This window comes from Crocodylus siamensis, chromosome 8, assembly GCF_052110815.1.
Source record: "Crocodylus siamensis isolate JL-2025a chromosome 8, ASM5211081v1, whole genome shotgun sequence".
Lineage (NCBI taxonomy): Eukaryota > Metazoa > Chordata > Crocodylia > Crocodylidae > Crocodylus > Crocodylus siamensis.
In genome coordinates, this window is record NC_143402.1 from 68,937,430 (window position 1) to 68,960,754 (window position 23,325).

At 51.9% G+C, this 23,325-nt stretch overlaps 1 protein-coding gene and 1 long non-coding RNA gene across 5 annotated transcripts in view; one reads left to right on the forward strand and one right to left on the reverse strand.

Annotated features, from left to right (window-relative positions):
• Positions 1-23,325, forward strand: part of LOC149858996 (ATP-binding cassette sub-family C member 3-like) — a 345,108-nt gene that overhangs the window by 41,293 nt on the left and 280,490 nt on the right. The window lies entirely within an intron of this gene.
• Positions 19,660-21,824, reverse strand: LOC149858997 (uncharacterized). Its single transcript, XR_016443724.1, has 3 exons — positions 21,696-21,824; positions 21,524-21,605; positions 19,660-20,210 (listed from the first exon to the last, which is right to left on the reverse strand). It is a non-coding gene; the product is annotated as an uncharacterized LOC149858997 (long non-coding RNA).

A 23,325-nucleotide genomic window follows, 5' to 3' on the forward strand; every position in this document is an offset into this window, starting at 1 on the left:
AAAGGGGTGGTGAGTCTTGCTTTGTCTGTCTCATCTATTTAGAGTGCAGGCTCTTTGGGCAGAGACTCGCTGTCTGTACAGAGCATAGCACAGCAGGGTGTCCAGTGGTTACCGTGACACGCATACTTTCACCACTGTTACTCCAATGATTTCTGATGCTGGAAGAGGGTTTGCTTCATGCTGATCAGAGCAGCGTGGCATCCCTTCGCTTGGATTTCATTCGTGCAAACTTTATTAAGGTTTTGATAAGTCGGTGATTTAACGGATGCCTGGCATCAGTAGTTTAATATGTTTCTTTTATTGTTCTTCCAAGAAAGTGTGTGCATACAGAGAAGAGACGATCATGTTAGCATTTAAATACCGACTGGGAAGGCTGTATGGGCATAAAAGGTCACTCATCATGTAGGTTTGTATTATTGCCTTGACTATCTTCAGGTCGCATGTGCAGTACCATTGCAATGGTGGCGAGAGTCAGTGCAAGTTTGTATTATGGTAAGGCAGCACCCAGGGTCTCCGTTATGCTGGGTGTCATATGGTCACATAAGAGTTGGTCTTTTTCCAAAGGAGACTGAAATCTAAATGGAAAAGAGGAGAAAAGAAGTAGAATCATAGAGGCATAGAAGTAGGGCTTGAAGGGACCTCTAATGATGACCTAATCCAAACCATCCTGTACACATCCATTGTCTAACCTCCTAGCAAAACTGTGCAGTCAACCCAGATGCAATACAAGACGCAGCACCCTGATCTGCCACAGATAAAGGAGGAGACCACAGCAGCCAACCTTCTGCTGCAGCAAAGGTTGTTAAAATACGATCAAGAGATTCCCAGGAAAAGAGCCGTGCCCTTTTTGGGAGGAAGGCAAAACCCCCCATCATCCATACCAATACGACCATAGGGTAAAACTCCTTCCTGACCACAAATATAGTGAGTGGTCTGACTGTGAATGGAAGAGAAAGATCCTCTAGATGGGAACCTCCGGGTTTCAGTCCCAGCAGGAGCATTGGCACACTCCGGTCAAAATCCCCAACCTTGGCTGCAACCAAGACGCAAAGTTACTGATGAATATGTAGCAGCAAGAGAGGAAGAAAATTCCCTCCCAGCCTCGTGCAGCATCCAGCAGAATCATTGTCTTATTCTCCGCACCTTATGTGCTGGGACCCACTGCACAAGGTAATGAGCAACTTGCCCAAGGTGACATAGGAAATGCATAATGGAGCCAGGAGTTGGACCCAGATCTTTTTTAAGTCCAATGCCAACTATTTTGTCTTGCAGGAAGACAGTTATCTAGAAATGGGGAAAGGGGCCTTTTAAGTTCAGGGGTAGGACTATCAGAGTCATGTGGGTGCTATACCTGAGCTCTGGCTATTCTGCACAGACCCTCTCTCCCTGCACTGTTTCTCCTTGTTTGCTCGTCTTTAAGCAAAGGGTACAGCCCGGCTACTAATCCCCCTCATCTCCTGTTATGCTGCTAGGCTGGAAATTCAGGATGCCAGATGGGACATTCCCAGAACTGCAGAAGGAGAATCGATGTGAAATCTGGGTGTGCGGAGGGAATTATTTATGGACCCGTTTCATCCCATCTTGACATTGCTTGCTGGCTAGTTCCCACCCCCCCACCTCCTGGCATTGCATCTGGGATGAGGGAGCTGTCGTGAACATTGCTGCACCCGGGGAAGGGGGCAGAGAGAGCTGTTGGCAGGCCCTGCCACGTTCGCAGTGTTGTTGCTTTGCACGTGGCTGCGCGCCAGCACTCGGTAGGGGGGAAGGTGGCCTTTCCTCCCCGCTCAGGCTCTGTCGGAGGGATGGGTCCGTCGGCTTGCCGGAGGTATTTACACTAGAAATGAGAACGCAGATGCTGGAGCGGAAGGAGAGTAGGGGGAAGGGCAGTTTCTTGGCACTCAGGCCTGGATTTGTAAGTGGCTGCCAGACAATTTGTTGTAACTGCTGGCTGCCAAGGAGTAAATGGCTTGATTCTTCTCCTCTCCCTCCCCCTGTCAATCTTGCCTTGTCAATGGGGGATTGGCCGGATAGCTGGGGTGAGCCGTGGGCGAGGGTTAGCACTCCTGGCCGCTGGGTGTCTGACGGGAGCTGGGCTGTCGGAGTTTGGGCGCCTGCCGCGGGACTCGCGCGTGGCGCCTCCTGACCCCTGGCACTGCCGCTGTGTGGGGCCATGGCCCCAGTCCAACTGCGGAGGGAAGAACGGGCACGTCCTCACCGGGCTCGTCTGGACCGGGTGAATTCTTCTTTGCAAGCTTTCGGGTACAAATACCCTTTACCATGCATGAGCCGCACGTGTTAACAAGCACGGCCATCAAAGACAGCTTGGCTGGGGCTGATCGCAGCTGACTCCCGCCGCCTTCACCTCTTCCCACCCCCAGCACTGAGGGGTGGCTGAAAACGTGATCGTTCATCTGTTTTGGGTTGTTTTTATAAAACCCAGCTCCCCTTCCTGGCCTGGAGAAGCCCACAGCAAACATAGTGCAGCTGCGTGCGTGATTCATCAGGGTGCCTGTGGCTTGCCAGACTGAAGTGGGGTTGCGGGGCTGTTGCTGACTGTTGGTTGGTGCCTGTGGTTGGTCGCATGTCTCCAGTACACTGTGGGGGGTGAGTGTACAGTAGTCCCAGGGTAGCCATCAGGTTTGAGTGTCCTCTTAAAGGGGGGCAGGGTTCCTTGGGTAAATGTGATCTCTTTTATTAGACCAACTCAAATAGTTGGAAAAATTCTTCTTTGCAAGCTTTCGGGTGCAAATACCCTTCGTCAGGCTGAGGAAGCATCTGCAGTTCGTGCATGCTCTTCCTGGATGCTTCCTCAGCCTGACAAAGCGTAGTTGTACCCAAAAGCTTGCAAAAAAGAATTTTTCCAACTATTTGAGTTGGTCTAATAAAAGAGATCACATTTACTCCAAGAACCTTGTCTGCCTGTGTCCTTAGACCAGCACAGCTACAACCTACATCTCCTTAAAGGGGGAATGCTGGAGAAGGGTGTGTGGGGCTTCTGGGTGAGGTCTACGTGGTAGACCACACACTTTTCCTTTTTAAGGGGCCCGCAATGTTGGGGACGAAGGCTATTTTTCTCTTTTGTGGCGAGGAAACCATATTGCCCCTCCGATCCTTGCTGCTCTTGGATTCTCAGATAACAAGCGCCTTAACACTTTGCTCCCATATTAATATACTGACTGCTGAGAGGGTTGAAACCAGGAGCTTGGGGGACCTCAATGCAATCCCTTGTTTTGCTGTAGCACTCCTGTGGGCAAGTCACTTAGGCCCAGAGCCACAAAGATATTTGATGTCTAACTCCTATGGATATCAACAGGCGTTGGGCGTCTGACTGCCTTCCTATCTCTGTGGCTCAGTTCCATCTGTAAAATGGTGATAATCACAGTGCTCTACCTCACAGGATGGTGCAGGGATAAATATACTCATGATTGCAATGCATTTGGGTATTACAATAATGGGAACTATATATACATACAGACATAGCATATATATAACTATCTACCTTGGATAGATGCCCAGGCTTGAACACCGTCTTAAATGTCTCTTGCTCCATCTGGCCTCTTAAGAATCAAAACCAATTTGCTGAAGAGCAACATGCAAATTGTATGTTAATGCAGTGTCCTTGCCTGAAGTCCCTTGTCCAGGCTGAAAGGAGACTTGGAGCTCGTTGGAAGTGACTGCTAGATCTGAAGATTGAGGCCCAGAACAGATGAAATTATTATATTGGTTTGATCAGTATTACACCAATTTTCAAACTAGCAGAGACCCTCTAAAGGGGGTCGCTTCACCCGAGCGGGTGTAGATTTTCTTCTGAAAGAATCGGGGATAAAATTCTACTAGTGTAAGTTAGTTTGGTTGAGGTTTCATCTGTTTGCCTCCATCCTGTAGCAGCTATTTGCTCAAGATAAGAAGGCTAGCAAGAGGCATAATAATAATATAGCCATTATTGCCTTTGTGTGGTACCTGGGAATAGCTGCGACTTTTGTCTCTTCCTGATACTGATGTAATTTATGTTGATATACAAAACCAATGTACATTTATACCAGGGTAAGTCTGTTCAGAGCTGGACCCTGGTTTTTTTTTTTCTTCCCAATAAGCTGAATGCCTTTGTGCCTTCAATTAAACAAGAATAACAGAGTGAAAACTCAGCAATGAGGAGTCGGATTCAGTCCAGCTCAGAGCTGAACATGGCTGATTTGACAGAATAAGCTGCTGTTCGGGGGAATCCATCAACCTGGTGTGTTGGATTTATGCTCTTGGGTATCTTCCCTTGGTGCAGGGGCTGGTGGGAGTAGTGTGAAGGGGCTGATATTGCAGAATTGGCCTGGCCTTGGCATCGGAGGGGCTTAGCTGAGACTAGGGAAGGAGAAGCAACTCTCAGGCCTTGGATCTTGCTTTTGCAAACCCCGAATGATGAAGTGAGTCAGAATCACAAGGTGTAACAACAGTCTATAAATTTTGGGCTCCGTTTGCCTCCTGGTTTCTGAGTGTTTGAGGCACAGGGTGATCGTGCTTTTCCCTGAAGCCACAGGAGCTGGAAATTTACTTTTTCTTTTTTTTTTTTTTTTTAAAGAAAGTTGAGGTTTTTGAATATTCACATGACTCCAGCCACTGGGGCTTTTCAGGTTTAACAGCCCTTGTTATGAGATTTGCAGTGGTGAGCACTGACAGCTGCTTCTTGCTGAGGCATGTAATGTCACAAGCCTACGTGGTGACGGAACAATGCTGGGAGGCTTTTGCTGGAGGTGTTTGGTCTGTTATAATAAATGGGTATTTTCTAAAATGACTAAGGCCGATCCTCACAGAGGCTTGCCAAAGGAGGGTGACTCAGACCCAGTGCAAGTGCATCTGTGTGTAGTAATTTGTCAGGGCGTTGTTGGTTTGTACAGCTGGTTAGGGTCATGTCATTGACAGCTGGGAGGGGTGTGTGTGTGTGTAACGGCTTCCCCCAAGAGGCATCAAACGTGACACCTTTGACACCCGCAGCCAAGAGAAGCGCAGCCCTATTACGTGGTAGTAGCCATTGCTTTTACCCTCTGTGTGGCGCACCCATTCTAGGGGGACATGGTTTCCTAAGCCAGCACGTTACAGAGAGAGGCTGTAGGTCTCCCTGCAGTGCCCAGCGGGGAGTATATGTGGGCCATGTCCATATGCAGCAGGAGCAGAGGCTACATGAGAAGTGAATCTCCTGGTGCAACAGTGCTGCAATGAGTCCCACATCCCTCTCCCACCTGCAGCCTGGCCTTCAGGGATCCCGAGCACCAAAGGGATGGAGGGGAGAGATTTGTGGAAACCCCACTGTGCTGGATTTGCTTGTCCTTGGCGTAACCCATGGGCTAGAAATGCCTTTTGGGTGCCTAATCCATACACCCTTGGTGTCGCCCAGCTTCAGAGCCTGGGTCTTCATCTTTTAGCTCAAGAGGAGACTCTTCTGCCTGGGGAGGTCCCTAATCTCAGCCACGGGGGTGGCCGCACCAGCTGTCGGCAGCAGTGGAGGAGGGTTGTATAGTATCCGGAGGCTCGTAATCTGGAACAACTTGTCGTTACATACAGAACTTCTCCAGAGCTATTTGTTAGAGGTAATAGCTTTGCTGCCCCCCTTGCAAGGGTCTCATGGCTGAGTGCCCCTATTCCCTGACCTCACCCAAAGTCTCGTGGGGCAGTGCGCTCGCTGGACGCGGTTGCAAGTTGAGATCTGTGGACTGGGTCTGTGCCAGCGTGCAGTTCTGTATGGGGCAGCTCTCCGGCTGGCTCAATTCCCGTCTGGCAGTGAGGACGCAACAACGGTTCCCGGACGCCAGTAAACATATTTGCTCGGTTGTGGCTTCAGCTGCTGTTTGCGACACGCAATCTGGCACTGCTTGGCCCCGTGGAGCTGCTTCGTGTTTGCGGGGTAGCTGCTCTTGCTCGGGAAGTGGCTCCATGTGGGGTTAATTCTGCTCTCCAGGAGCAGTCAAAGCAAAGCAGCCTGTTTTGCTGCTTGGGGCAGCCCTTCAGCTGGAGCTCGTGTAGTAGCGAAGGGTTTTCGGAGTGGGCGGCGGGGAAGGCTTGCCGTGCTGCCGGGGCAGGGCAGTGGGGACGCACCTCACCGAGGTCTCCGGAGCGTCACAAGCGGCGCCGTGGAGGCTGACGGGGCTGAGACGCACATGTTTGTGGAGAACTGAAAGTAAACACTGTCACTTTAAATTATATCGTGCGCTCTCCATTTTTCAGACGCTAGCAATTCCAGGCCTTGATCAAACCTCCCTGCAATCTGAGTCCAGGGAGCTGGGGCCAAAAGCAAGCGCCATCCAAACCATGAGCAGGCTGTGTCCTTTGCGCTTTGGAGAGCAGCCTTGGTTGATTAAGGAGTTGTTGCATAACCTCTAAAGAGGCTCGCTTCCTCTCCCGTTTATCTCCTCTTTTCACTCCCCTCCAATTAGGCTGGCATGCGTCTCCCCCAAGACTTTGCCTTCACATTGAGGCTGCTGCCGCCACTCAGATAAAGTGGCTGGAGCCCCTAGTCCTCTATTTACAGTCTAAAATGTCACCGCCAACCCGGTTCCCGAGCTGTGTTATATTTGCTTAATAGGAGGTGGAGGGACCTGGGAAGTGCAGGGTTGTGGTTGCTTGCTTAAAAGATGTACAACTGTTGAACTTGTATAGTAGCAAGCGCTATCAATCTTCTCCGTGTGTGCGGGTGCCCATTAGGAGCGGAAATAGCTGTGGCTTCTCATGGCAAATGTGGCCTCTTTAAGCCCCCCTCCCCGAAAGCCCTGGTGCCTGGAGTCCCGTGATGCCACACAACTCTCAGCTTTCACTTAAAAAAAACAAAAAAAACCCCAAAGATTTTCTTCCTAGCTGCGGTGATTGTAGAGAAGAAACCGTGACCCCTGTGTAGGGACGTCAACATTCAAAAGCCAGGAGCAGAATGAAAATAAACCCGCAACTGCATAAATAATGTATTATTTTTAATCTACGATTTATGAGATCTCTCTTACGCGTGAGTTTGCCGGCACCGCTGGATCATTCGCTGTGCAGAGTTTAACGCGCACGAGCCTTCAGGTCACCTCTGCTGAGTCTAGCGGTGGATTTGCAAGACAGAGCAAGGGTCTGGAAGCCGGAGAAGGGGCTCGTGCTGTGAGCTGTCTCCGCACGTAGGTGGGGAAGTTGAGGACAGGGGGATCAGGCTGCTTGTTGCTGACACCGAAGCTCTGAACCACGAGGGTCCTCAGCACAACTTGTCTGGCTCGTGCTTCAGGCCGGCCTCTCGCGGACCCAGGGCCGGAGCAGGCACCTGCAGACCCAGCCGCAGCATCCCCGCTTTCCTCAGCTGCAGCAGGACGAGGCTGTTTATAGCCCTAGACTAGCCATTTCCAAGCGGTTGGACGGGAAAATACCTGAGCCACTGCTGCTTGCCTATTCACAATGCACAGAATTATTGAGAACTGCTGCCTGGCAAGAAGAAAAAGCAGAAATATTTATCTTGGAGAGGCGAGAAAGGCAGGAGGGGAGGGAGCCAGGAAGGGTGGGTGGGTGGGGAAAGATCTGAAAGCTGAGAGTTTTGGAAGAGGTGGGGAGGGGAGAGGGGGGATGGCTCACTTTTCTTTTCTCTGAAGCTTAATACCATAATGAGACAGGCATGGTTCCTTTGGCCCCGGCTCTCTCTTATTAATGCATAAGGATTGCACGGGCCGGAGGATCTGGGGTGTGGAATAGCTGCTGGGAAACCAAAGAGCTTTTGGCCTGGGTGCAAATCAAATGGGAGTCGCTCCCTCCCCGCTCATCTCCAGCAGACGCCAATTGCTGAGGAAGGGCATACTCCAGCGTGGTGGCCTCGTGGGAGGAATGGTGTGAATGAGCAGAAGAGGGCTGGCCCTGCTCCGCTTCTTGTAGGTGGAGTCGAATAGGAGAAACCCTGAGTGCATTTGAGGATTGCACAACTTGACACAGTTGGAAGCTGCCTGGTGTTTTCATTTTTTTAATTATTATTATTGCCCCTTCCTTTTTTTCCCCTCAAGCAGCCAGCACTGGAACGGGGGAAGCGGAGGCTGCAGGTTGGGTTGGGGGGGGGGGGCGGGGAGGTAGGTCGGGCTGCGCAGGATGCATTAATGGCAACTCAGGATGGCAAAATGGGGGCGCAGCACGGTAATAACTACTTCAGGATGGAGAGCAAGGGAAGGGGGCGATTACGGTGGAGGGACACTGGCAGACCTGACCAGGCTCAGATCTGGAACCGGGAGTGGATCTGGATTCGCAGGTCTGGAGCAAAGTGCACTGACGGTTGGATGGGGATCGCAAGTGAGGGCTACAGGCCCTAAGGGCTGGGGAGGGGGCAGTGGTTACCCGAGAGGGCTTAACTGTGGGTGGTCCATCAGTGAAATTTAATTAACCGCCTTAGTCTGCAGTCAAGTAGAAGGCAGGGTAGATTTGCACCTTATAGACTAATCAGAGTAGATGTACATCTATGCAGCACAAGCTTTTGCATGCTGTGGCTTGCCTCGTCAGATGCCGCCAAAGGAGGTGCGGAAAGTCGAGTATAAGGAGAGAGAAATTAGAATACAAAAGACCAGGGGGGGAGAGGTGGAGGGCAGTGCCAGGAGATGCAAGCACGCAAACCCATAGGTACAAAGGAGTCACCAAAGCTAACCCAGGTCCTTCAGTATCAAACCCTATATTTTCTCAGAAATGAGCCGCAGTTGCACAGGGACACTTGCTTTCTTTCTTCCTGCGTCAGCTGGGGAATCCGGCGGCCCAAGGGGAGTGCAGAATCCCTGGGGATACGCAGCCCCAGAGGGCTTCCCCCCACCACCATGTGCCCCCGGGGATGTGGCACTGCTGGGCTCTCCAGGGAGAAAACGCACAGCGGTGAAAGCTGCTGACAAATTCTAAGGCTGAGATGAAAGCCCTTGTGCTGCCCCTGCTGCCTGCGGGTCCCAGCAGACTCCCTGGGCTAGAGGAAAGTGTTAAGGACACGTAAGAGTCTCCCAGAAGAGCCCGTCACCCCAAGGAGCTGGCCGGATACTGAAGGCGGGAGGTACAAGCCAAGTGTGAATCTCGTTAACTTGTCCTTCCAAAAATCTCTGCGAGCCAGTTTGAGGCTGGAGGCCTGAGAGAAGCCGACGACTTCAGAGGCTCTTGAATGCGTTGGGAGCTGAGAGGAGCCACGTCTCCGTTTGTTTTAAAGCGGCCGGGGGAGAAAAGGGCAAATTCGGTGTGCCTGGTGTTTGCTGAGAAGTGCTGTTCCCTGCAGGGACCTTGCAGAGAGGTCCCTGGGAGGGTCTGTGCCCAGCCTGAAGCAGGGGAGCCTGGCTCTTGCCCAGCAAGAGGAGGGAATTGGGAGCTGGTGAAATGATCAACACGGGTTTCCAACTCTAAGGCAGCCCTTGCCGTGCCGACCGGGAATCCCTGAACATGTTCTCTGTAGACCTAGATCCATTGACGCACGGCGCTGGAAACCAGCGCACCTGATTTCCATGCACACCTGCTGCCTCCAGCAACTGGCTGGACGGCGTCGGTCCTGCTTCCCGATGTCATTGTGGGCTCCTCTCCTCAGAGATCCTGTGCTGCAGGTCCCCCAGCTGGGGAAGAGTTTGGGCCTGGAAGCCTTTGGAAAGCAGCTGGCTGTGAAAAGGCTGCAGCATTTTGGTGTCATCTCAGTCAACTGGGCTGTGATACAAAGCTGGCTGGTGCCTGTTCTGTGCTCGCTGGCATCGTGGGGGGCCTGGCGTGCAGAACTTGGCCGAGGCACCGTTCACAGCTCATGTTTCCCAGATGATTTTGACACGAGACCTCCCATCCATCCCTTCGCATATCCGTGCTGCCTGGATCAGCACAGGCAGCTTGGGCCTGACATTTAAAATTGGGCCTGAGCCACCACACTCAGTTCTGGGCTTCAAATGCCGGCCCAGTTTAGTCTGGGAGCGGTGGAAGGTGTTATTTTCATCGATTTCATAGACATCAGGGCTGGAAGGGACCTCAGAAGATGATCGAGTCCAGCCCCCCGCACGCCCCAGGGGCAGATGTCAGCTGGGGTCAAAGGATCCCAGCAAGATAGGTGTCCAAATGTTTCTTAAAAGAGGACAAGGTCTCTAGTGAGATGGAGGTCTAGGTTTGGCTTTGGTCTTCAGACACGGTGGAAGTTCCTGGGTGTCTAGCCTGGGTTTTGTCCTTTTCTTTGTTTGCTGCTGCAGGAGTCAGATGTCGGATGCCTCCCGCCCCCAGGTACCCAGGGAGTTCGCTCTCATGTGCCGGGCCTGTAGCTGAGATGGAAAGGCAGGTGAGCCCCGCAGGAGGTGCAAGTGCAATGGGCTCTCCTGGGACTCGTTAACTCTTCACCCTGGTACAGGTGCTTTGTAGAAGAGGCTTCGGTGTGCCCAGGTTGCGCAGCGAGCCCTGTGTTGTCCCAGCACGGCCTCGGTGGTGGGAGCAGAGTGGCTGAGAGGGCCAGCTGACAGATCTGGGTGTTAGCAAGTGTTAAAACACCCGGGGTAGTTTTGCTAGTGGGGTGAGCGGCTCTTTTCATTAGTGGCAGGGCTGTCTGTAAATTGTTCGCTTCCCGTGGAGCACCAGGACCCGTGCTGTGGGCGCACAGCAGCGCTTTCCTGGGAGGCCTATTGCTTAATGAGCAAGGAGCTCTGCTCCGAGGTAGCCAGCATTAGGTGTTGGAGAAGGGGTGCCGTCAGCTCTAATAAGCCCTGACGAGGATACGTGGTGGATTCTGACCAGCCCTTCTGCTCCTGAGCTCCAGGGTTGCAAGGAGCTGGCAGTGGGGTGCATTGGGAAGCTTGGCTGATATGACTTCCTTTAGTCTGTAAGAGGATAAGAAAGCCCCCCGCTGAGTGGAAGTGGGGCTGGTGTGAACGTGTCCATCGGGGGCCATGGTACTCGGAGCTGAAGAGATCAGAAAGAATTTGTTTTCTAGGCCTCACCGTAATAAGTGATGCCAGTCTCTGGCACAGGGTTGGGGTGGGCACCGCCACTCGGTTCTCAAGGAGGTTTCAAGCCAGCAGGAAACTTGCTGCTTCTGTCCGGCTCTGAGTCTGCAGATGGAAAGGATCCCAAAGGAGCATGGAGCGGGACAGGGTGTGAAAAGATGGGACATCATCAACTCTGAGCTCCAGTGGGCTTCTATGGGGTTGCAGAAATTTCCCACCAGCAGGGAGTTTTGGCCCATGGCTGGGAAGGGCCAGGTTTTGTAAAGATTTGAGTGTCCATCAATTCTCAGTGGGGCACTTTAGGTCTGGATTTCAGAAGAGCCCAAAGTGTTGGGCATCAGTTGGCTGCTGAGGCCTCTTGAGAACCTGCTTCTCGACATCTCTCCCCCTGCAGCTTTCCCTCTGCAATATGGGTGCCATAGTGGGCTGAGTCCTTATTAATTTGTCTGTCTGCACAGTGCTTTGAGGTGGCTCTGAATAGCTACCAACTTCCTGGCTTCTGTCCACCAGGGTCATAACTTGCATGTTACTCGCACGGATAATTTTTATATTTGATTTCTTAAAATATAGATGTATATAAATATTATATATCTTGGCAGTCTCGGTTTCTAGCCACCTGCTGTTTCCGTGGGAGGCCAGATGGGTTTGCTAACCTAACAGCCACTCTGCTCTCCTGGGGCGTATGACCCTATTTTGGAGTTTATGGAAATAGGTCGAAATGCCTCAAAAACCTCACTGCAGTCTGCCCCCTTTTGCTCTCTCAATGATTGAATAGGGATTTCTTCAGTGCTAGGCCTGACCTTGTGACCCAGGGGCCCCAAGATGCTGAAAAACTGTAATTGTTAAGGGCTAGGCGCTTCCCAGGGTGGCTTGCTGTTAGCTGCTCTCCTTATGGTATCACCTAGATTAAAAACCCATTTTACAGTGCCCCACAAAAGCCTAGGGGCTGGCTCCTCCTGCCCTGAAGAGCCCTTAAGACTGGATTATCGAAGGCATTTGTGATGCAGGTTGGCTGGTAGTGGGATTTGGAAAAGTGCCCAAGTTCAGCATCCATCTTTCCCAGTGGTTTCCAATAGGAGTTTAGAAGCCTATCCTACTTAGGCGCTTCATCAATCCCACTAAAGACCTGTGTACGTCTTGAAAGGCCTCTACGCCCTTGTTTCCCTGACTGACCATCTACATAGTCAAAGGAGGGATGAGGGAGAGAGGGGGGAAGAGAAGAGAAGAGAAGAGGCAAAGTCTGTCACCCAACACAGCAGTGACAGATCCTGAAATAGTCCCCGTCTCCTGTGACCCAGTCTGGTAGCCTCGCCCTCCTGCTTCTCCAGTTGCCATCTCTTGAATTGCTTAGGTGAAAAGCTGGCCTTGCTTGATGTATAGCAATCCAGCATGTGACCAAGCATGCCTTATTCTGGCCACCGAGCGTCTTTAATGTGACTCCAGAAAGCCCTGTGCAATGTGAGACGAGGTGTTGCTGCGGTTGCAGTTGTTTTTTTAAATTTTTTTTTTTTGTTTAACCTCTCAGTCTCTTCTAATTATAACCCAAAGGAATTAATTCACATTCTGCACTAATGACCTGGAAAGGGCACGGTGCTGCGTTAGACTTTACAGGAGCCAAGGAAAACTCTGAAGAGTTGGAGAGCCTGTCTGAGGGCTGTGCTGGCTGGCCGAGGCATCAAGGGACTCTCGCTGAGAGCAAATGCGTGGGACAAAAGGATCTAGCTGCTCTTGTGGCTATAGCGGTGGCCTGAAGAGAGCTCAGATTCAGTGCTAAGCTGCACTACAACCTCCGTATGTGACCATCTGTAAAAAGAAAGTAGTAGAGAGGTAGGAAATGCACTGCCCCCACCCCCAGCCCTGCTCAGCATCCCCTTGCTCTGCCCTCAAGGGGAAAGAGCTTGTGGCTGCCTGTTGTGGAGAGCTCCCCTGGCTCAACATCAGGTCCCACAGAAAGTTTTGTGGGGCCAAGCAGCAGGTTGGGCCCTCGCTGTCCCCTTCAGGCTGAGGGTGTTCATTGGGAGGGTCCAGTTCCCACGCAGAGGAGGGAGAAACCAGAGGAGACTGAAGAAAACTCCATCCCTCCTCTTTCCTAGTCTGCTCTCATGCTCCATTACTCCCATCACTTCCTCTACTGCGCTCTCCTCCCTTCCTCCCAGTGCTTGCTTTATAGCAAGTTCTTATGCTCCAGGTCAGATGGGCAGCGTATGTGTTAGCTCAGCTCTTTCATATGCAGGGTATGAAACAAACACTGCATGTAATCCACCTCGTCCCAGAGGGCAGCAGACCTCCTCTCTCGAACTCCCTGAGCAGCAGCAAAAGCCAGCTGCATCCTTGAATGCAGGCTGGACTTCAACTCGGCGTAAGTAAGGGGCCAGCTGGGTGTTGCGTGCCACCCCTTTGACAGTCCCTTGAGCTTGCCCCCCTGCCCCGACAGCCCAGCTCAGCGCTCCTATGCGCAGTCACGCTTGAGAAGGGTATGAATCGCAAAGCTTAGGTGCACATCTAACACCCGCCGTATGCCCCTCGCCTCCCGTAGCAAATGCTTTGGTTAAACATCCTTACGAATTCAAACCTCGCCCCTGTACCTCTCCCCGCGGAGCAGTGCCTGTGTTGAGCTGCGGCGGTTGCAGACCTGAGCCAGGGCCAGGGTGATGTGCGTGGTCTTACTTTGACTCTTTAACTCAGCCCTGTGAAGGGAACTTAACTTTGCTCGCTTGCTCTTTCTCTTCCTCCCCCTCCCTCCCTGGCCTTCCCCCACTTCATTTAATTTTTGCAAGGCAGGGAACTGATCTGTGGCGCTGGGAGTTATCCCAACCCTGAAGTTCCTTCTCTTCTGCCCTACTGGAGGAAAGGGTGCTTGTGTGAGGGATCAATTAATGGGAGCCCCTGCCCTCTGCTCCCCAGAGCTAGGTTCCCAGCTTCTGGTTCCCTGACACTGCCCCGTAGAGGGAGAGCACTTGTTTATAGCAGACTGCGGGTTTTTATAATCCTGAGAATGACTCTCAGAGACATTGTCTGTCTCGGGGGACTGGAGGTCACGTCAATGGAAAGGAAATCTCTGACTGGGAGTGACATCTCTTTAAGAAGGAAAAATACCATGCTGAGATCATGTCAAGTTTGGCATGGAAGAGAGAAGGGACTTTGGGACACTTGTGCTTAAGACTCAGGCTGGGAAGAGGCAGCATTTGAGCCCAGAGCCGGATATGCCTTGGGAGTGAAGAGGAGAAGATGAGCCACCATAGCTTGAGAAGTAATGTAGCTGTGGATGTCCTCGAGAACAATGCCAAAAAGCCGTATCCTGCCTGAGGTCAGACAAGCTGATTGCACCCGCTCCTCCATTACCCTCCTCTCCTCCTATATCCTAAGCCCCTTCTGCACATGCCCTGGGCCCCGCTGCTAAAAGTAATTCCCCACCAGTAACGCTGTGACCCACGAGAAGGAATCGGCCTGTCCTTTTTCTCATCTGGACGCCCAGAACACCGAACCTGCTATAGCTCTTTTAGTAGCTATGTACAGCATCTAGGTAGCTCTGGGAATTTACCTGGGAGTTTTCCCCTCTGGGTATAACAGACCAATGCAAGCATTAGGATATTAAACTAGAAGGCTCACTAGTTTGTTGGTAATGGCACTTTCAGGGTTTGGAGAGCTGGGCTGAATACAGAGCTGATTCCTGCCATAATGGTGGCAACTTGAATCACAGGCAGGCAGGGCTGGCCAGAAAAACAAGAGTCTCGTTTTGTGAATTAACTTGGGAGGATTTGAATACGACCTGGAAATGAGACCCTTCAACTTCCCATTTAAAACAAAGAAGAGAGATGCCCCCAATGACGGAGCAGGTTTCCATTTGGGTCCGCTATAACCCAGGTGAATGTCTCCGTCAATGGGGTCATGGTGTTCTGGGTTAGTGTGCTCTGCTGGATTTGCTGGTCAAGCGGAAAACATCATGAGCCAAAGACTCCGTCTTCAAGCAAGTTTGATTGAAATTCATGTGTACCGATCCAAGATGGTGTAGTGGGACAAAAAGAGGTACTTTTTACTGTCTTTAGGGAGGATAGGTATGTTGGGGGATATGGTCCTCTGAGAGACTTTCTGGGTCATTGGAAAACATCATGAGCCTTAAATATCATGAGCCAAAAACTCCTTCTTTGAGCAAGTTTGATTGAAATGCACGTGTACCAATCCAAGATGGTGTAGTGGGACAACTATTTTTTACTAATTTTGACTATCTTTAGGGAAGATAAGTATGTTGTGGATACCACCCTCTGAGAGACTTTCTGGGTCGAGCATGAGCGTTCATGTGTCTGGCCTTGTACACGGGCGATTGCTAGACTCTTTGGAACACTTACGGGACAAATAGAGGACGTTTTGGAGCATGGGATGGTACAGAAGGTTTTGGGCAAAGGCAAGGACAAAGGGCCCTTGGAGTCTGTGCATCCATGCCTAGCTCAAAGCATCTGGGTTCTTGCATCTGTTGCTTGTAGACACGTCTGTTCATTTTATTCCTTGGATCCATAACTGTGCTAGTTGTGAAATCAAATGGCTGAGCTGGTGGGATGTTCGAGAGTTATCTGTGATCACACAACGCAGCCTTCAAAATTGCAGCTGGGAGCCTCACACTATGAAGAGGAAGCTGCAATGTTATAAATGCATGGTGGGGTGGGGGTGGGAGGGGAAAACACCTGGAATAAGGATGTGGGTGTGCGGGGAGGGCATAATAAAGTACCAAGATCAGGCCAACCTCCAAGGAGACCCTCATGCATGAGAGCTACTGCTCCCTGAGACACTGGGACAAGGATCTTGAGCAAAATCCAACTCTTGATGTAGGCTGCAAATTCAGCCCCGGGAGAGTCATTTGTACCAGGCCGTGGTTTCCAGTATGACGGTGAGCTTCTGTTGCTTGAGCAATGGTCTGGGAATCGGGAGCTCTTGAGTTCCAGTCTTGACTTGAACTCCCTCGGTGACCTTGAGCAAATCCCCCAGCCTTTTGGCCTATGAAATGGCCAGAGGGCTTCCTTAGCACACAGCAGGAAGGTGAGAAGAAGGAACTACAAATGCTTTGGAGAGGAGTAGTGCTGTCAACAGGACATACCCATGTAGGATGTACCCATGTATTACTTGAGTATCCTCCAGAGATGCATGCTTCTGGCTGCTATGATGAGTTATCAGTAGAGATATAAGGTCACGGGCCTCTGATCTCCATTGGCCTAGGAGAGGTTTCTGGAAGGACAGTGGAAAATGACAATGAGCCAAGAAACATGGTCTCTGGGGGGTGGCATGTGGCAAGAGGAGCTTCTTAGTGAATCCCTGCTTGGAGAGTAAAGGGTGAAATGAAAGGTCAGTCAGGTGGTGAGAAGAGGCTGGAATAGTGGATAGGCCATCTCCCATGTCTGGGCTTTCCACCATTGAGCCTGCTTCCCTGAATAACATCCCTAGCTGCCATCTTTCCTCCAGTTGCTCCGTCTCCAGGATTAGAACTGACCAAACCCATAATTACCGTGACGAGCTGAACTCTTCTTGGAACTACCTAAATCAAATGCTTCATTGGTTTCTGATTCTCCAGCTGCCATCCCAGCTCTCGCGCTGCTCCTGCTGGAGCCCGCAGTATGCTTTTGCTGCTTTCTCAATTTCTCACACGGATGTAGAGTCAGGCAAGCAATTCATCATGAATAATTTATCTCACTAATTTATTAACTTGAAAAATGTCATCTCGTTCCCTCCTCAGACTGTCCGCAAGCTGATTGCAACTTTCCTAAATCTACGTGAATTAATTCACCACATCGTTTCCATGAAAGGAATCTTGGCTCCATTCACTATTTGCAAATCGTGTGTTGCAAGTTTTGTGTTTGATCATCCTCAACGCGATCATGTTTGATTGGCCGTATAGGGGCCAATATGCTGGATTTCTGACACGTTGTTGAACAAAGCCGTAATTGCATGAGTCAGGTTTCCAGTGCAAGCCCTTGCACTAACCGATCAATTTGCTTTCTGTGAATATTGCCTGATATTCTCTAAACTTTCAGCCTTTCCATGACCAGTCCTGCAAGGAAGAATTTTTCTGGCTAGAGCATAGAGGGGATTTAATAGCAGCCTTTAACTCCCTGAAGGGGGGTTACAAAGAGGATGGAGCTGGCCTGTTCTCAGCAGTGGCAGATGACGAAACAAGGAGCAATGGGCTCAAGTTTCAGCAAGGGAAGTTTAGGATGGATATTAGGAAGAATTTTCTCACGAGGAGGGTAGTGAAGCACTAGAACAGGTTACCCAGAGAGATGGTGGACTTTCCATCCTTGGAAGTTTTTAAGCCCAGCTAGGCAAAGCCTTGGCTGGGATGATCTAGCAGGGGGTTGGACTAGATGTGACCTCCTGAGGTCCCTTCCAACCCTCATTTTCTCTGATTCTGTATCTGCGAAGCAAGGGGACAGGGCTGTAGCTGAAAGATTTACTTAAAACCCCCAAAGCTTAGCAGCGATCTTTCCTTGTCAGCATTCACCCAGCTCTGCCCATGTGACTGCAGCTAGCTCTGTTTATCTGGCATGAGAAAGTCCACAAAACTCATTCTCTCAGGACTGGCCTGGGGAAGCCAGACAGGATTTGCAGTCACTGCTGATTCTGATCCCCCAGGAGGAAAGCAAGAGGGAGAGGAGCCCTAGTGAGGAAAAGACTAAACCTACCTGAGTTTCTGATGGCCCCAAAGAGGGTAGAGAGAAAAGGCTATTGAGGGGGGGGGATGGGACAGGAAAACCACTTGTCACATTTAAAATCCACTAGCATTTGGGCATCCAACTCCTTTAGGCTCCTCTTGAACATCCCAGTTTCTGGCTAGTTCCTCTCGTGCATCTCGGGGCTTCTCAAGCATGCTCAGCGTGGGCTGCAATACAACAGTAGACTTTCCAGCCTCCTTGGCACCCTCTAGGGAGACCAGTTGGGCCCTAAGGCATCTGCAGCAGTGGCTGCCATAGACAAATGACACTAAGAAAGATATGAATAACAGCATTTGTATCTAAGGCTGTCTAATAGTAGGATACTGAGGAGAACCAGCCAGTACCAGGGGCCTAGTGCCTTGCAGCCCTGGGCCCTGCAGCAGTGCAAAGGAAATGCTCAGTGCTGCCAACCTGGTGTGGGGGCATGTTTACAGCGCTGCTGGAAATAGTTTCATAGTTTCTAGGGTTGGAAGGGACCTGAGCAGATCATCTAGTCTGACCCCCTGCCATGGCAGGAAAGAGTACTGGGGTCAGACGACCCCAGCAAGGTGAGCATCTAACCTCCTCTTAAAACCCCCGAGGGTGGGAGCCTGCACTACTCTTGGAAGTTGGTTCCAGATCCTAGCCGCCCTGATCGTGAAGTAGCGCCTAAACCTACCCTCTGCCAGCTTGTGACCATTATTCCTGGTCACTTGTGGCAGTGCTCGGGGGAACAGGGACTCCCCCAATGCCTGCTGGTCCCCCCGACTAGTTTGTAACAGGCCACTAGATCCCCCTCAGCCTTCTCTTGTGGAGGCTGAACAGGTTCAGGTCCCGCAGCCTCTCCTCGTAGGGCTTGCCCTGCTGCCCCCTGATCATGCGAGTGGCCTCCTCTGGGCCCTCTCCATGTTGTCCACATCCCTCCTGAAGTGTGGCGCCCAGACCTGGACGCAGTACTCCAGCTGCGGCCTGACCAGTGCCGCATAGAGGGGGAGGATCACCTCCCTGGACCTGCTCGAGATGCATCTGTGGATGCATGACAAGGTGTGGTTGGCCTTCCTGACTGCCTCCGCACACTGCCGGCCCATGTTCATCTTGGAGTCAATGATGACCCCCAGATCCCTTTCTGCCTCTGCCCTGACGAGAAGGGAGTTCCCCAGCCTGTAGGTACGGTGCCGGTTCCTCCCCAGGTACATCACCTTGCACTTGTCAGTGTTGAATCCCATCCTATTCTCGTCCGCCCACCCCTGTAACCTGTCTAGGTCCGATTGCAGCCTATTCCTCCCTTCTAGCGTGCCCACATCCTCCCACATCTTCGTGTCATCAGCAAATTTGAACAGGTGCTTTTTACCTCCACGTCCAACTCATTGATGAAGATGTTGAACAGTGCGGGCCCGAGGACCGAGCCCTGGGGGACCCCACTGCACAAAATGACTGCACGAAGTGCAGGTCTGGAGACACTCGGGACTCAGCTTGGAGCAGTTGCTCCATGAACCTGCACTGAGCACCCCATGGAGTATGGGGCAGCCTCGGACTTTGAGGTCAGCCCGATTTGGCTTAGCCTTGCATGGACATCTGAACCGCCAATGCTTTGCAACAGTCTCAATCCCAGGTTTGGTTTCGGCCCATGCATTCTTGCACCTGGAGGTATATTTGCATAGGACTCTAGGGCAGGGGCAGATCGACAGCACTGGGCAGTGTGATGCAGCAACAGCCCCAAATCCCTGCAGCGTTGCTCTGTGTCCACAGCAGTGTGCTAGATCTGCGTCCTTCCTGTAGGGTATCTTTTAGTCCTGAGTTGCAGGGGAGGCTCATCCGTGCAAGCCTAAGCACTGACGTGGGTCCCAAGCTGCCAGGGCATCCAGCGGGAAGTAAAAATCAAAGAGGATGTTGAGTTCCAAGTACTGGGCTGTGGTTTGCCCTTTAAAAAAGCAACACTGAATACACAGGTTTCCATGGAGAGCAGCCTCTTTAATCCCTTTGCAACCTCTGAGAGGGACCCTCTGAACCCCCCAGGAGATCGGTGTCACTGGAGCAGGGGACTAGGGTGTGGTCTGGCTCCCTGGGGGGGAAAAGCCAGCTAATGAGCAGGGGCTACAAGCAGAGTGATGGATGACACTTTTATCCAAAGAAACGACTGACTCCTCTTTCCATGAAGCTTTTTCACAGAACAGAGTGATTAAAAATAAGCCTCTCCTCCCCCCCCTCCCCTTTCTTCCTTTCCTGTCTGTTTCCACTTATCCTATTTTAAAAGGGACAATTAATCTTGGGGGGGGGGGTGCTTTCCTTTTCTGAGACGTGCTTTGTGCCAGTGCCTTGCAACCCAGCATGGGGAGAGTAATGTGGGACACTGGTTTTATGGTGCTGTTTGTTTGGAGTTTTGTGCTGGGCCATATCCGTCCATCTGGGGACCTGGGGAAGAGCTCTGGGCTGCCTGTCCAGCACGGGCTGATGCGAGAGCCTTGTCTGATGTTAACTGCGATAGGAGCGGGAGAGGAGAAGCCTGTTGTTTCTGCTTTGCCTAGAAGGTTGGACCTTTGTCCGTGGCAGTGGTTTGGCAGGGGACCCCCTTCTTCTGGGGCTCTGGAGGGCATGGAGCTGAGCAGATCTTTCCTTCCCCCTGTGGAAAGGAGTAATGTGAGGATTGAGTAACGTGGAGATTGGGCTCTTTCGCCTCTCCACCCCATCCCTGTAGCAGGCTGGTGTCTTTTGGCCAGGGTTTGTGGCCACCAGGCTCTTGTGGTGTTTGCACGGATCCTAGCCCCGTGTGCTCTGCTTTGGCGGGATGACTGGCAGCTGCTGTAAGTGTGTCTGGATTCCCATTAACCACAAGTGAAACTTGCAGAATTATGGAAAGTAAACAGCTCAGGGCAGAAATTCCCCTCACTTTGGGGAACCCCCTGCTAGGAAAAGTTTCCAAGTTGCAAATGAAAAGTGCTTTGTGTGTCACTTTTTTCTTTCCCTTTCCAGTGCCTCCGAGAGGAGATTTAGCTGGTTCGGGAGAGTGACCGACCCTAGGGGTGTATCTGGCAAGGGATCTGAAACCATCCCTGCCAACCTATGGCAAAAGGAGCTCCATGACACATTTGGCTCTGGGCAGATGGAGACTTTCCCCTTTCTGTGGAAACGGGGCAATGGCCAGCTGTCAGATCCCCGCTCTGTTGAGGAAGGGGAGAGCAGCCGACTGCTGGAGAGCTGAAGGGGTGCCTTGAAAAAGCTAGTTGTGTCCCAGCTTTTTATATGGCCTTGAAGTTGCTCCTATTAAAAGCTTTGGGGCTTCCTTCAAGGTAGGGAAGTGTCCGCCCTGTCTCGCAGCTCCAGAAATATATTACACGGAGGGGCCAAGTAACCTTTCTAGGGCTAGCCAGGAGGCCGTGGCAAAGTGAGAACGTCATCCCTTGCTGCAGCCATTGCCCTGCTAGTCCCCTGAGGGGCTGCACCTCTAGGCTGAATCCTGAAATTAATGGTTTTGGTGTAAGATAGTGGGATGTGGCCCTGAGCTGTCACCGAAGAGGGACAGGAAGTTCCCAAGCAGTGTCTGACATGACTCTGCCTGCTCAGCTGCTGCCCTTCACCCCCCAGGTGGGTTTCCCAGTGGGATCCAGTGCTGCCTGGAGAACCAGCTTCCTAATCCTACTCCCAGCGGGGGAGGCTCGGCAATATGCAGGCACAGATGAGTGAGAACCCAGGTGCTGGGGTGCATCCCACGCCCCCTCCTGCTTTTCCCAGACTGACCTACCTGACCAGCCTCAGCACCGTGCTCCAGCAGAAGTGACTTCACCAGCCCTTGTTTTCCCTCTTTCCTCAGTCTCTCTCTTTCCTTCCTTCCCCATCTCCATCCCTCCCCCTCTCACTCTTCTGCCATGTGTTTTAATACAACCCAAGCCAGGCATTCATAAAATACAAACAGCTGGAGATCAGTCAAATCCGCACCGTCTGTGGCTGAATGTGAAGTGGGGGGGCTTGGCCAGTAGCAATCTCTGGTGGAGCAGAGGAATTCACCCCGGGGCGCCTGCTGTGAGAGAGAGGCTGTTTTAAAAGGTGGTGTCGGTGCTACCCGCCCTTGTGATGCAGGGTGAGCTGCCCCCCACGCTCTGCTTCTTACCTGGCTGGCAGCAGGCTTTGGGCCACATGCAGGGCACGCAGTACAGGACCCAGCGTGGGAGGTGATGTCGGTGGTGCAGGATTCCTGTGCATCTGTGATCCTCCGACCCCAGATACTGCACGCTGTTCCCTGCCACGTGTCCTCTCCCCTTGTGAGGTACCCCCTCGTCGTGGCTCCCCTTCGCCCCTTGTGCTCCCACGGTTCCTCCCCAGTGCCAAGTTCCCCTGTATTCCTGCTTACCTGAAGATTTCTATATGAAAAAGAGTTGGAGCAAAAACCCAAAGCACCTTGGGACGAGGGGGCTGCCTCCCCCTAGTCACTGTAGTCACTTGCCCAGGTCCGTGGTGTGGCCGGTTCCCCTACAGGTGTCTGCAGCATCAGGCGAAGGTCTGATTGCCAGCCCCCTGCCTGACACTAATTACAGAGGCCCAGCCTGACATATCCATAATGTCTGACTCTTAAGGAGTGGGATCTAGACTGCGCCCTTTGTAATTAAGATGAAATGACGTGCATCAAACTCATTTCCAGAGATGTCGAGGGCAGGAAGTGCCTGGAGCTTTTGGCAGCTGGAATTGGTGTAAACCGCACCATGACACAGGCCAAGTGTTGCAAGCCCCTGGAGCCCTCCCTCCTTTGTGCATCGTGATCCGGTAGGGACCTGGTGCCCTGAGCTTGCATAGTCGCCCCTTGCCCTCCTCTGCCCTACAATCCTGTGGCGTCGGTGCTGTACTCCCTTGTGATGCAGGGTGCGGCCTGGTGTGCTGAGGTCTTGTGGCGCTCCTCTTCCAACCCCGTAGTCTGCTAGGAGGGCGGGTGTCTTGAGCTGCTCTACCTTCCTGTCCGGTGGCCACAATGAGATGCCTTGAGCTCATGTCAGCCTGTGGCAGGGTGTGTTGGCTGTGAGCGAGGCAGCCCACTTTTCCCATCTCAAGGGGCTGGGTGCTCTTCGGAGAAGTGTGCAAAAGTCACATGTATATTCGAATTCTGACTCTTTGGCAGTGCTCCTCTAATGATGGCTGTCGGGTCTGGGAATATCTGAGCACCTTTTATATTTAGACCCGCTAGACTGGGCTGTCAGTTCCACTGTTCATGGGGTACTACCGGTTGTCTGCTACAATCTCCATGCGTTGTTGTACATAGGCGCTGAGATCCTCGTGGGACAGCTGATCAGTGCAGACTTTTAGGAGACATGTCTACAGCACGCTGTAGACGGGGTAGCAGCAGGACACGTGCTCTAATTTTGGAGACCGGAGGGACTGGGTGGCTGTCTTTTGGACTTGGAGATGTGCAGGACTTGGCTGATCCGCTGCATGGTGTTGAATTTCAGTCCCTGTCAGTTCAATTTGGTCTGGATGCTGATAACTCGTTCTGACAGCTAGGAAAGACGTTGCTCTCCGTCGGACATGGGGAAATCCTAAAGCACAGATGAGGTAGTGCAGCGCAGGATTATTCCCTGAGTACCAGTGGAGTTGTTTCCAGTAGAGAGGGATTCTGCTGCCTTGGGGCCACTGCTCCACCATCGACTCTGCTCATTTGGCCCCAGTCTGCCCCATCACAGCTGGCCATTGTGCCCTGAGCTCAGTTCAGCAGTTCTTCCTGCTGCTAATGCCCTTTCTTGAGGGTGCTCAAC